Source organism: Prionailurus bengalensis, chromosome B2 (assembly GCF_016509475.1).
Source record: "Prionailurus bengalensis isolate Pbe53 chromosome B2, Fcat_Pben_1.1_paternal_pri, whole genome shotgun sequence".
Classification (NCBI taxonomy): Eukaryota; Metazoa; Chordata; class Mammalia; order Carnivora; family Felidae; genus Prionailurus; species Prionailurus bengalensis.
Window position 1 is genome coordinate 131,947,369 of NC_057349.1, and position 13,597 is coordinate 131,960,965.

Here is a 13,597-nt window from a genome sequence, read left to right on the forward strand (position 1 = left end):
ACTGTAAAACTATTGTTGGTCTTGGATAAACTTAACATTTTGGGCTGAATTGAGAACTAATTGGTAATTAATAGATACTTGCTCACTTGGAATAGACCAAGCTCAAATACTCTAAATGAAAGTAGGGAGACATTTTATTTGTATTCTCTGCTCTCTGAAAAGAGGCCCTGGCTCAAGACCAACCAAAACATTGGGCAGGTATCTTCTGCAAGTGTCTTTTGAGGTGGTCATAGAACTTCTCCCCCATGTCCATTTGACAGCATACTACGTCATAGGAAACATCAGAGCAGAAATGTTGATAGTGGTACATGGCATCCCAGTAAGTGTATTTCCATCAGGTAAATGTTGCTCCTCTCTGGACCCTTTTAATGTTGTCTTATTTTGTTTTCTTAATGTGCAATAGTAATATCTGAAGTAATCTTATTTATGTAGATAAGTATTGTATGCTTCTGGTACTAACATGTAAGCTCTGTGAAAAGAAGGACATAGTTCACCGCTGCATTCTCTAGCACCTAGGACATTACCTGTAAGTATTTGTTGAATGACAAATTAAGGAAAATGGAGGGAGTTTGAAGTACTTGTGTCTTCAGTACATGTTGTGGAGTATACTCTATCTCTTCAAGCCAACGGAGAACCAGAGAGAGGTCATAAGAGAAAAGCTTCTCCTAATTCAACAGAACTATGCTTGAGAATCTGCATGCTGGTTCACATTCTGGCTGCATGCTTGATGAGACACTCTTAGCAATCCATGGGGCCAACCCATACATCTTGTCCATTAGCAAAACTGAGCCTGGATAGAGTTCTTATTTTTGAAAATAGCACCTAATTAGAAAATAAGTTTAGGAAATTTCTTGACATCTTTGATAGAATAAACAAGACATAGTCTTCATGAAACAAGGGGTAAACAGCCAAAAGATGAGAATATGAGGCAGACAGAAGATTGGGTAAGGAAGGCATAAAAAAACAACAGCAAAAGTAGATTAAAATCTGCGCTAAAGAATTAAAATTGGCTTTGTGGATAATAAAATGATGATACAGAAGCAGATGCTAAAGCTGAGACTATTTAACATGTCCTGAGCACTGATGTATTTCAGGCCATGTGCTAAGCCCTATACATATGCCATTGGCTACCCCACCTCTCTAAGCATGGCTGCACACTAGGATCAACTAAAGAAAAATTTTATATGTCAGTGCTTTACAGCATACAAAGATTCTGATTTAATTGGTCTAGAACAGGACTTAGGCAGTTCCACATCATTGTACAACTCCAGCAATCACTACCAACAGAGAATAGAATGTCTCATGAACTGTGCGGTGTCATAGCTCTAAGCTTACCTGACTTTATTATTATTACTGTTACTATTACATTTCATGAGTGATTTAAATAAAAATCCAGTATTGAAAACTATCAGCATGTGCGATTCCATTTAATCTCATTTTGGGGGATAGCCTTGAGATGGTCTCCCAAGATACAGAGAGAAAAGCAAATAAATAAAAGTGATGAGAAAGGAGACTATAGAAATGGGAAATAACCAGAAAAAAAATGCAAACAGAATTACAGGCACTCTCATAGCACAGGCCAAGGCCATTAAAACAGAAGTAATTCTTTACAACATAATTGTAAAAAGTCTTCAGTCACAAAGAAGGACTCATTGAAAGGGCATGCCATACTTCAGATAAAATTTATAAAAAAGAGGCATTTAGACACATCCTTGCAATGTTTATGAACTTCAAAAGTATAAAATATTCTTATGAATCCATAAGCAAGGATCAGAAAACAAAACAGAAACAAAAAAAGAAAACTGGCCACAAAGGTGTGAACTTGGGTTAGTTTCAGATTTTTACGATGGGAGATAATTTTGAAATGTCCATAGAATTTTGTGGAAGATAGTATGTTATCTGTGACCAACCAAGATGTTGCTGTCATGTGAAAGCAAGAGAAAAACATTTTCATTTAAGATCTTAAGAACCCACTGAAAAATTACACAAATATATTCTCCATCTGACTAGATTTAATAGCCATTAAATTTTTATCTCATAGCATAAGCCAGATGCATTTTAGATAGATTAAATGATATGTGTGTCTATATTTATAATTTACATTATATATATTATATTAACAGTACACTGAAAGATAATATAGATAAATATTTCAAAGTAATGGCAAGAATCAAAAAGGAATGTATTTATAAAATTGGCTCTTTAAACATCTTTTGCCTACAGGAATCAAGACAGACCAAATTTTATTTTTTTATTTTTTATTTTATTTTTAGCACAAACACATTTATTTGCTAACCAAAGGGATGATCATAATTAAATCAACACTTTGAAATAGTTGCATGTAAACTGTTGATGATAAAGGTAATTGAACACAGTAATGAAAAATAAAAGCAGTATGGGGATTTCCTCATTGAACTGAGCTTGTTCATCCTCCCAGATAATTCCTGTCCAAAATGATGATGGAATTTTTACCCTACTTTTTCATAGACATAAGTACAGGTGACATTGTTCATGGCACCTTCCGTTACTAATTTCCCATCTTCTAGTTTTCTTGTTAATGTGCTTTCCTTCCATCACATTCCTGATGTTGAACCAATGCATTGTTAGTGTAGTTGCAGACAGTCTGTTTTTCTGCTATCAGCTGTAGTTTCTTCAAACTTCTAGGTTACAGGAAAACTGTTGTTTTCAAAGTGTTCTCAGTTTTTATGATGAGGATTTTGCCATCAGAAGAGATGATACAGTCTGGTTGGCCACTGCACCCACTTTTCACAGAGCCATCTCCATTCCTACTTCCTTCATGTATTTGTCAAAGCCTTTGCTCTCCATTAAGCTCTATCTTCCTACCATTTGCTAAATGGTGGCCATGGTGGGCATGGGAAGGACGATTGACCAACAAACTAGGAATATATTCTCAACATATATAATAGACTGTATGTGTATACATACATATGTATAAACATCTATGTATATGAGTATATACATACACTGTAGTGATGTAACAAATATGAAATATATGGGAAAATGATATAAACGGATAATTACCCAAAATATATTAATTTAATGTATATTTTTGAGTGAATGTGTAAGCAAAAAGTTTTATTCACTTCCCCCCCCAGATTTAGTGAGATATAACTAGACGTATATCACTATATAAGTTTAAGGTGTACAATGGGTTGATTTGACACATTAATATATGTGAAATGATTACAACAGTAGGGTTAGGTAACACCTGTATCACCTCACATAATTACCATTTCTTTCTTTCAAGTATTTAATACAGTATTATTAAGTATAATCACTATGCCATATGTTAGAGTCCCCAAACTTACTGATCTTGTAACTGAACGTTTGTACCCTTAACCAACATGTTTTCTGCACACCCGGGCCCCACTGTTCTACTTTCTGTTTCTAGGAGTTTGACTTTTTTATATTCCACATTTAAGTGTGATCATACGGCATTTGTCTTTGTCTAGCTTATTTTACTTAGCATAATGCCCTCACGGTCCATCAATGCTTTTGCAAATATATTTCCTTCGCTTTTATGGCTGAATAATATTCCCTTCTGTATATATATACCACATCTTCTTTATTCACCCATTGCTGGATATTTAGGTTGTTTTTACATCTTGGCTATTGTGAGTAATGCTGCAATGAACATGAGAGCAAAGACAACTATTTGAGATACTGATTTGACTTCCTTTCGATATATACATAGAAGTCGGATTGCTTAATCATATGGTAGTTCTATCTTTAATTTTTCTGAGGAAACTTCATTCTGTTTTACGTTGTGGCTGTACCAATTTACATTCCCACAGTGTACAAGGGTTCCCTTTTCTCCACTATTGCTAATACTTGCTGTTTCTTTTCTTTTTGATAACAGCCATTCTAAACAGGTGTGAGGTGATATCCCACTGTGGTTTTGATATGCATTTCCCTGATGATTAGTGATGTTGAAAATTTTTTTCAGGTACCCAACGGACATTTGTATGTCTTTGGAAAAACTGATTATTTGGCTTCTCTGCCCATTGTTTAATTGGACTGTTTGGGTTTTTTGCTCTTGACTTATATGAGTTCTTTATATATTTTGAATATTAACCCCTATCACATACATGATTTCCAAATATTTTTTCCTATTTCATATGTTGCCTTTTCGTTTGGTGATTGTTTCTTTTGCTGTGCAGAGGCTTTTAGTTTGATGTAGTTCAACTTGTCAGTTTTTGCTTTTGTTTCATGTACTTTTGGTATTGTATCCAAAAATCATCACCAAGACTGAGAGAGCAATGGACCTCTTTAAAAAATTTTTTTAAATATTTATTTATTTCTGAGACAGAGAAAGAGAGAGAGTGGGGAAGGGGCAGAAAGAGGGAGACACAGAATCTGAAGTGGGCTCCAGGCTCAGAGCTGTCAGCACAGAGCCTGATGTGGGGCTTGAACCCACAAGCTGTGAGATCGTGACCTGAGCTGAAGTCAGATGCTTAACTGACTGAGCCACCCAGGTGCCCCAAGAAATGGACCTCTTTTTTTTTTTTTTTTAATTTTTTTTTTTCAACGTTTATTTACTTTTGGGACAGAGAGAGACAGAGCATGAACGGGGGAGGGTCAGAGAGAGAGGGAGACACAGAATCGGAAACAGGCTCCAGGCTCTGAGCCATCAGCCCAGAGCCCGACGTGGGGCTCGAACTCACGGACCGCGAGATCGTGACCTGGCTGAAGTCGGACGCTTAACCGACTGCGCCACCCAGGCGCCCCGAAATGGACCTCTTTGGCAGCATCCTACACAGCTGGAGAAGCTGGGTGCTCAATCACATGCTCTTACTTTCTCCTTGTGGGAGAAATAATGTTTTGAGAAGATCTCTCTTGGACCTGCACTGTGCACCAGCCATCAGAGGGCTGATGTAGATAAAGTCCAACTGTTCCTCTATCCCTCTCCAGTACATACAAACTTGTATTTGTATGTGTGTCATCAGTATGCTGGAACTTCGCTCAAGACCTGGACTTCCACAAAGGCTCTCTTACCCATGGGTGATTGTCTAAGTTTTTTCTGGGGGCTTTTGGATCACAGCTAAGAGAAACTGGAGTTGGTTCGTGTGCCTTTGCAGTGTCCACAGCCAGGACCAAGGTCTATCTGCCTGTTAACTGATGCATAAGTAGGCAAGGCTCTTCCCGGGTCCCTTGGTGTAGAGTGCCAGATGCCATAGCTCCCACGAAAGTACTTTCTTCCATGAATGGATGCCACGTTTTTGTTGTTGGGGGTTTGGGCGACACAATCCTGGTACATGTTTGCAGCCATGTTGCTGATGTTACTCTCCATATGTATGTGCGTGTGTGTGCGTGTGTGTGTGTGTGTGTGTGTGTGTATAGAATTTAATTAATAACAAAGGCAAATTAAAGAAGTTATCTGATACATTGTTTTACCTACCAAGTTACAAAAGATTTAAATAAATAATAACATGATATTTCTCCATACTGGAGACTGTGAGTAGATGAACATTCTCAGAAACTATTAAATGTGTGAATGGCTGTAACATTCTGGAAAGCAAACTACCAATATGTATTAACAACATTTAAAAAGCTTATTTCTTTTGATTTAGTACTTCCCTTCTTACTCTATTCTTAGAAAATATTTAAGGATACTGACTGAGATATAAGAAAAAGGATGTTCACTTCATATTACTTGCAGTAGAAAAAAATGTCAAAACCAGCAAAAATGTCTAGCTATTGGGCAGTAAGAATATTTCTGTTATAGACATAAAAATAGTTAAAAATAACTTTTTTATGATGTGGGGAACATTTATATATAATCACAAATAAAACACTGAATATGAAATTATTAGTATATTTTGAGTTTTGTGAGAAAATGTATATATATGTGAAAGAAGACTGGAAAAAATTGACCAAACATAATATTATTATTGTCTAGATGGTGGGATTATAGTTAACTCATATAATCTTCTCTACAGCTTCATATATAACATTTTAAGTACATGATAAAAAGTTAACAAAATAGTGGGGAAGGGCTATTCAGTAAATAGTGTGCTGATAAATAGCAATTTAGAAACACTTCAGATTAGATCCTTAAATTACCTTGCACACAAGTATAAATTTATTTATTGCTTTAACACTATTTTCTGCCTATTTTTATGCCAGGACTGTAGCCTTTTGCATTCCAATTTTTGTTTTTTTGTATCTCAATGACTAAAATTTGTACATTGTTTTAGGAACAAAAAACTAGCTAGGCTAGTTTAATCTATTTTCACAAAAACCAAGTACACAGTGATAGAAATATCAAGTCTTTCATTTATACTTGTATCATTAATTTTCTCATGAGGAAAAAAAAGAACTAGGCTAATGCATAAATTCTCAGCTTTTTGCTATAATGCCATTACAAATCAATTTGAAAGAATGTGTGCAATTCTTATACTGTAGGGAATATTTAGCAATTACTTCAGAATTCTGTTTTTTTTTTACAGAATGTGTACTCACTGGAGAGTTAAGTAATGTTAAATAAATTAGCATCTTAATGAAAACTGTATATTAATACTGTTCCTGTTCCTAAGTAGTAATTTAATTCCAGTAAGTCAAGGAATTCGATTCTTGCTAAATAAATATCATTGTCTTGAAAAATACAATGCTGCAACTAAGCATTTGTACTCCCTGATGTTTAGAGAAAGCCATTATTAAAGAGAAAATGTATTCATTTTTAAGACTATATGGTTTGGAAATTTTTCTTATTGTCCAGTCGGGCAAATTAGATAGGCATAGTCAGTGCTCTCAAGCAAGTTGTTAGATAATCCAGTTTAGTTATAGAATGTAGTTATTACATACCGTATAGCTAAAGTAATAGAATTTCAACAGCTCTATCATAAATTTAATTTCTTTAAAAGATGTAGCCCAACACAAAGAATAAGACTAAGATTCTTACCACACAGTATATGGTTAGATGATAGTTTTTGTTTTCTTTTTTAAAGTTTATTTATTTATTTTGAGAAAGAGAGAGAGACTGTGTGTGTGTGTGTGTGTGTGTGTGTGAGTGTGTGTGTGTAAGTGGGGCTGAGAGAGAGACAGTGAGAGAAAGACTCTCAAGCAGGCTCTACACTGTCAACACAGAGCCAGACATGGGGCTCAATCCCAGGAATCTCTAAACCGTGACCTGAGACGAAATCAGGAGTCCAAGACTCAACTGACTAAGCCTCTCAGGTGCCCCTAGAGGATAGTTTTTAAACACCATACACAAAACTAAACTCAAAATGGATGAAAGACCTAAATGTAAAATAGGGAACATCAAAACCCTAGAGGAGAAAACAGATAGCACTTTTTGACCTTGGCTGCAGCAACTTCTTACTAGACATGTCTCCAAAGGCAAGGGAAACAAAAGCAAAAATGAACTATTGGGACTTCATTAAGATAAAAAGCTTCTGCAGAGCAAAGGAAACAATCAACAAAACTAAAAGGCAACTGACAGAATGGGAAAAGATATTTGCAAATGACATATTAGGTAAAGGGTTAGTATCCAAAATCTATAAAGAACTTTTCAAACTCAACACCCAAAAAACAAATAATCCAGTAAAGACATTGGCAAAAGACATGAGCAGACACTTTTTCAAAGAAGACATCCAGATGGCTAACAGACACATGAAGAGATGCTCAATATCATTCATCATCAGGGAAATACAAATCAAAATCACAATGAGATACCTCCTCACACCTGTCAGAATGGCTAAAATTAACAACTCAGGAAGCAACAGATGCCAATGAAGATGTGGAGAAAGGAGAATACTTTTGCACTGCTAGTGGGAATGAGAACTGGTGCAGCCACTCTGGGAAACAGTATGGAGGTTCCTCAAAAAATTAAACATAGAGCTACCCTATGACCCAGCAATTGCACTACTAGGTATTTATCCAAAGGATATGAAAATGCTGATTCGAAGGGGCACATTCACATATAGTATGTATGTATGTGTGTGTATATATATATATATATATATATATATATATATATATATATAATGGAATACTACTTGGCAATGAAAAAGAATGAAATCTTGCCATTTGCAAAAACATGTATGAAACTGGAAGGTGTTATGCTAAGTGAAATAAGTTAGTCAGAGAAAGACAAATATATTACTTCATTGATATGCATATTTAAGAAACAAAACAGATGAACATGGGGAAGGGAGGGAAAAATAAGATAAAAACACAGAAGGAGGTGAACCAGAATAGACTCTCAAATACAGAGAACAAATTTAGGGTTGCTGGAGGGGTGTGGCATGTGGCTAAGGGCTAAGTGGATGATGGGCATTAAGGAGGGTACTTCTTGGGATGAGTACTGGGTGTTATATGTAAGTGATGAATCATAATTCTACTCCTGAAACCATTATTACACAATATGTTAACTAACTTGGATTTAAATAAAAATAAATAAATAAATAAATAAATAAATAAATAAATAGCATTTTTAATCCAAAAGAATTTAACTTTTCAACAAAATTAATACCTCGGTGTGATTAAAAAAATAACACATATTAAAGAGTTAACTTTAAAAATATCATGTGTTAGTAAATGTGAAAAGTACCATGTAAAGTGAACAAAGTATTTTTAAAATAATATTTTCAAGTTTGCATGTAATGTTTTGTTTTGAATTATAGTTTATATTGGGTATTAGGTTTAGTCAATAATGGCTACACAAATAACTTTGTGTCATGGAGTAGAAGGCTGTGTGTGTGTGTGTCTGTGTGTGTGTGTGTATTTTTCATGTTAAACATGGTTTGCCAGGTTGTTCATACAGTAGTTTCCAAAGTCCCACAAGACTTATTCTCCTGTTCAGTTTTTCCTACTTTTGAATTCTCAGGGAAATCTTTGGTCTTGATTAGTGCCTTGAAATTTTGACCAATGGCCTTGTTTTGCCTTCTTAACTCAGAATGCAGAAGACACAGTACACAGGAATATATGAAAAATCATGTATGAACAGTATTTGTTAAGTGCTTATTATGTGCCAAATTCTGTGCTAGTAGTTTTGTATGTGTTAGGTAATACTCATGGCAAATAATTTCACAGATAAGGAAGCTGAAACTCAGAGGTTAAGTCACTTTCAAAGATGCCTTACCTATACATAATTAGTCATGGATTTGGGATTTGTTTTTAGAGACATCTGAGTCCAAAGTCTATAACAAGAAGAGGAGTTAATTAAGAATTTTAATATATATATATTATACATATTAATTATATGTTAATTAATATATTAATGTATCAATAGATAGCTACTAATCAATAGATATATAGTAATATAATATATATTAATAGATATATAATTAATATATCAATAGATATGTATTAATCGTATATTAATATATCAATAGCTATATATTAATTCATCTGATAAACTACTCCATGTCTATAAAAGGCCCTACACCACTTTCTCAAAAATGTGCTGGTTGTCTTCTGGTAGTTATCCTCATGTTATGGTTTGGAATCACTAAGCTGAGATACACCGGAGTCAAATTCATCAAGATTCACTGGGCTTTCAGGTCTGCCAATCAATGGCAGCATCTGATAGATGAACTTGAAGAGTCTGAACCATGCACTAGGAGTCTGCTTTTTCTTGCTGGCTGCCAGTAGATGTGTTAGCCTAGGCTGCATTTCTTCAGATGCTCTCAGAATTTTTCAAATGAAGGTGCATTGAACCTAGCTGGGCCGGAGGTTCTGGAGGCCACCCGCAGGTTCAATGATTTGCTAGGAGCACTCATAGGACTCACTCTGTAGTGGCCCTCATGGCTACAGATTTTTACAATGAAAGGATACAGAGCAAATCAGCAAAGGGAAAAAGCACATGGGACAACATTGGGAGAATCCAGGCAAGTGTTAAGAATGCCTTTAAAGTTATTTAAATATTTAAAATATATAGATAGTTCAGAAACAAACGTAACAAATATCCATGCAAACCGGTCGTATTTAGCAAATGTTAACATACTGCCATTTTGATTTTAGTTGTTTTAAAGCTACTTCCCTTATTAATAGCCAGCTCAGTTGTTATTTCCCCAGAGCTGGATCATTATGTAGCTCACCTCCAAGGACACTATTCATGTAAAATACAGTGCAAATGGAGATGAGCAACGCTGCAGTTCTGCCCTTGAAGTGGCCACTAGCTGAGAGTTGGTATGGACTTTTCCTAACAGTGATTTTATACTTTTACTACATGTGTATGGACCCACAAATAATTTATAGTATTATTTTTGAATTTTCAAAGATACACATAAATGCTAGTCGCCTCTTGGTAGCTAAATCTAAGGCAATATTTTCAGTGTTCATCTCATTTGATCTCTCCATAGCATTGGATTCAGTGGACCACTTCCTTCTTTAAACTCCTCCTCAAGCACATTTAGCACCAGTATTCCCCTCTTCCATCTTTCCACTCAATAAAGTCTCCTTCCTTGACTTTTCAAATCCTTTGTGTCCTTTTTTGCTAAACCCAATCTCATAGGGATTTTATTCATACCCATATATTCTAGTAGTACCTTACCTATATGGTGATGACTGCCTCGGTGGGATCTTCATTCCTGGTTTTATGCCTTCACTAATATCCTTATGAGATTGATTAGTGAGTACATGAACTGTGATCAGGTCTACCTCAGGCCTATTTTCCATACTTTATTTAAAAAAATTTTTTTTAACGTTTATTTATTTTTGAGACAGAGAGAGACAGAGCATGAACAGGGGAGGGGCAGAGAGAGAGGGAGACATAGAATCTGAAACGGGCTTCAGGCTCTGAGCTGTCAGCACAGAGCCCGACGTGGGGCTTGAACTCACGGATCATGAGATCATGACCTGAGCCGAAGTCGGACACTTAACCGACTGAGCCACCAGGTGCCCCTCCATACTTTATTTTAAGCCATAGATTATATAATCAGTTGAGTAATAGATAAACCTATTAATCTTAAATTTATTTTTATTTTGGTGCTATGTTTTTTCCAGTAGATGAGACATTTTTCAGTTTGCAAGGTTGTAAATTTATTATCACTCTTCTCAGATACACTTCTCTTGTTTTAGTCCCAAGAAATGGCATTAATCATCCAACCAGAATGAACTAGCCACCTTTCTTCACTCTTTTCTTTACATTACAACCAACACTGGGCTCCACTGGAATTCCCTCTGGGCTCCACTGGACTCCCTCTTTCACACTTCTGCAATCATTCAATTATTTCCAACCGTATTTCCACTGACCAAGTAAAGAATCTTATCAGTTCTCATCTGTACTATTCTCTCTTTGTAACTTGTTTTCCTTATGCTAGTCTCACAACGTGCCCTCCTCCAACAATTCATTCTCCCTGTGCCTCCAGAGGGACCTTATTAGAATCCAACTCGGTTTATGTCATGCACCCCAATCCCCAACCTCTTACATCCGGTGATAATGTCCTATTCATGTCTCTCTGTTGAATAGCTCTCCAAGCATTCAAGATATAGAGCGAACTCCATAGCAGGACCTCTGAGGCCTTTGGCATTCTGACACATTCTCACAATTTACCGCCTTCTTTGACAACTCCTGCTAATCATTTTGCTTCCAGCCACCTGAAACTAACATTTCTCATGTTTTCTCTTAGTGGGAGTTTTTTACTTGGTAAGGTATAAGTAACTTACAGTTTTTAATGACTGAACACATAAAAATGCTAACCACATTACCACCTCCCAGGACTTCACCTGAGTTATACAATGTCTACTTGTCTTAAAGAAGTTCACTCATCAGGGCGCCTGGGTGGCGTAGTCGGTTAAGCGTCCGACTTCAGCCAGGTCACGATCTCGGGGTCCGTGAGTTCGAGCCCCGCGTCGGGCTCTGGGCTGATGGCTCAGAGCCTGGAGCCTGTTTCCGATTCTGTGTCTCCCTCTCTCTCTGACCCTCCCCCGTTCATGCTCTGTCTCTCTCTGTCCCAAAAGTAAATAAACGTTGGGAAAAAAAAAAAAAAAAAAAAGAAGAAGTTCACTCATTTATCACCTCTTCCCCAAAAGGTTTTCTTAATCTCCAGTTCTTCCTCGTCCCAGGGAGTGAAAGTATTTCTTCATCTCCACCGACTGCATTGTATTATCATCTGTTAACTTGTTTATATCTTTTGCTTTTCCTGATAACAAGTACTTACTCATTTGTTTCCTCAGTGACAACCATATACTCAATAATGGGAGACACCCAATAAATATTTATTGAGTAGTGGGATAAACAAAATTCTGTTGTAGAGATTTATAATTTGAAAAGTCTATTTAAAAAATCCTATCAAGGTTTAGCTCACAAACTACCTCCTAATTGAGTTTTTGAGATCCTTCCCCCTCTATTAACTGGTTATGACTTTTCTTTCCTTTCCTCTCTTTCCTTTCTCGTAACTCATGATGTTCTACCTTGTGTAATTTATGTGCATGTGTGTCTTGGCCCGACCTTCCCCATTCCAACTTTAAGCTCCTGGGAACACTGATACTGGGTCCCCATCCTCTTTGAATCCCTAGCACCGAACTATGCCCTCTAAGGCAGATTGTTATATGCTCATTGGATTTTGAATTTATTTAACTGCTATATCATGATCAGGCTATAGTATCAGTATCAAGCCAAGACCACATATTAGTCATATTTTAGAGATCCTGGAAATATTTTTTTTTGCTTAAACTATTATATTAAAATAAATTATCACTATAAAGCAGCGGATCATATTTTCTATGAAACAGAAGTGTGAGGTCAGAATGATATAATGAAGTGACTATCCATCTATCTATGTGTCTTTCGACCTCCTGGCACCATGTCAGAAACAGAATGTTCAACACAGGGTAATTATTATTTTATGACATTTAAGTAATCAACATGGACTTTCTAAAATACTCCTAAATATAGTCTATAATTCTCTGATGGCTATCCTAATGACATCAGATGTTCCTCATCAACACCATTGTTCTAAATTTTGAAATTTCCTCAGAACTGCTATCAAGATTCTATTGTATGCCATCATGAGGTGATTTGAGTCATAGCTGTGACAGTCTGATCAGTCAGAGTTTTGCTAGATGCTCACAGTGTTTTTTCGGAAAGAAACTAATCTTTGAGTGAATTTTAAACAAATGCACATGAAAGAACAGATAATACTAATTAGGCACAAGCAGAATGCATCACAGTGGAATACTTAATGTATATTCTTTCCAACACCATAATCGAGGTTATTATTACATTTAGCAAACACTTATTAAATACCTACCTGGGTAAAACACCATGTTGAGTATTTGAAATCAGAATCTATCAGGATGTTATCTTATAACCCCATATTTATAAGACTGGATGGTAGAAGAATTTAACTTACTTTTCTCAGTTTAAATGGGGATTGTCAGGGGCTAGAGAGAGAGAGAGGAAATGGAGAAGTATTGGTCAAGGAGTACAAATTACTAGTTATGAAAGATGAATAAGTTCTGGGGGTCTAATGTACAGCAATGTGACTATAATTAACATATAATTAACAATGCTGTATTATATACTTGGAATTTGCAAAATGTTCTCACCATGCAAAGAAAGTTAGCTTGATAATGGGTGATTATTTCATAATGCAGACATATACCAAAATATCAAATAGCACATCTTAAA

General features: G+C 35.9%; 1 protein-coding gene and 1 pseudogene across 5 annotated transcripts in view; one reads left to right on the plus strand and one right to left on the minus strand.

The window, feature by feature from the left end:
* The window catches only part of GRM1 (glutamate metabotropic receptor 1), a 438,262-nt gene that overhangs the window by 253,256 nt on the left and 171,409 nt on the right, over positions 1-13,597 (plus strand). The window lies entirely within an intron of this gene.
* On the minus strand, positions 2,267-2,865 carry LOC122490066 (annotated as a pseudogene).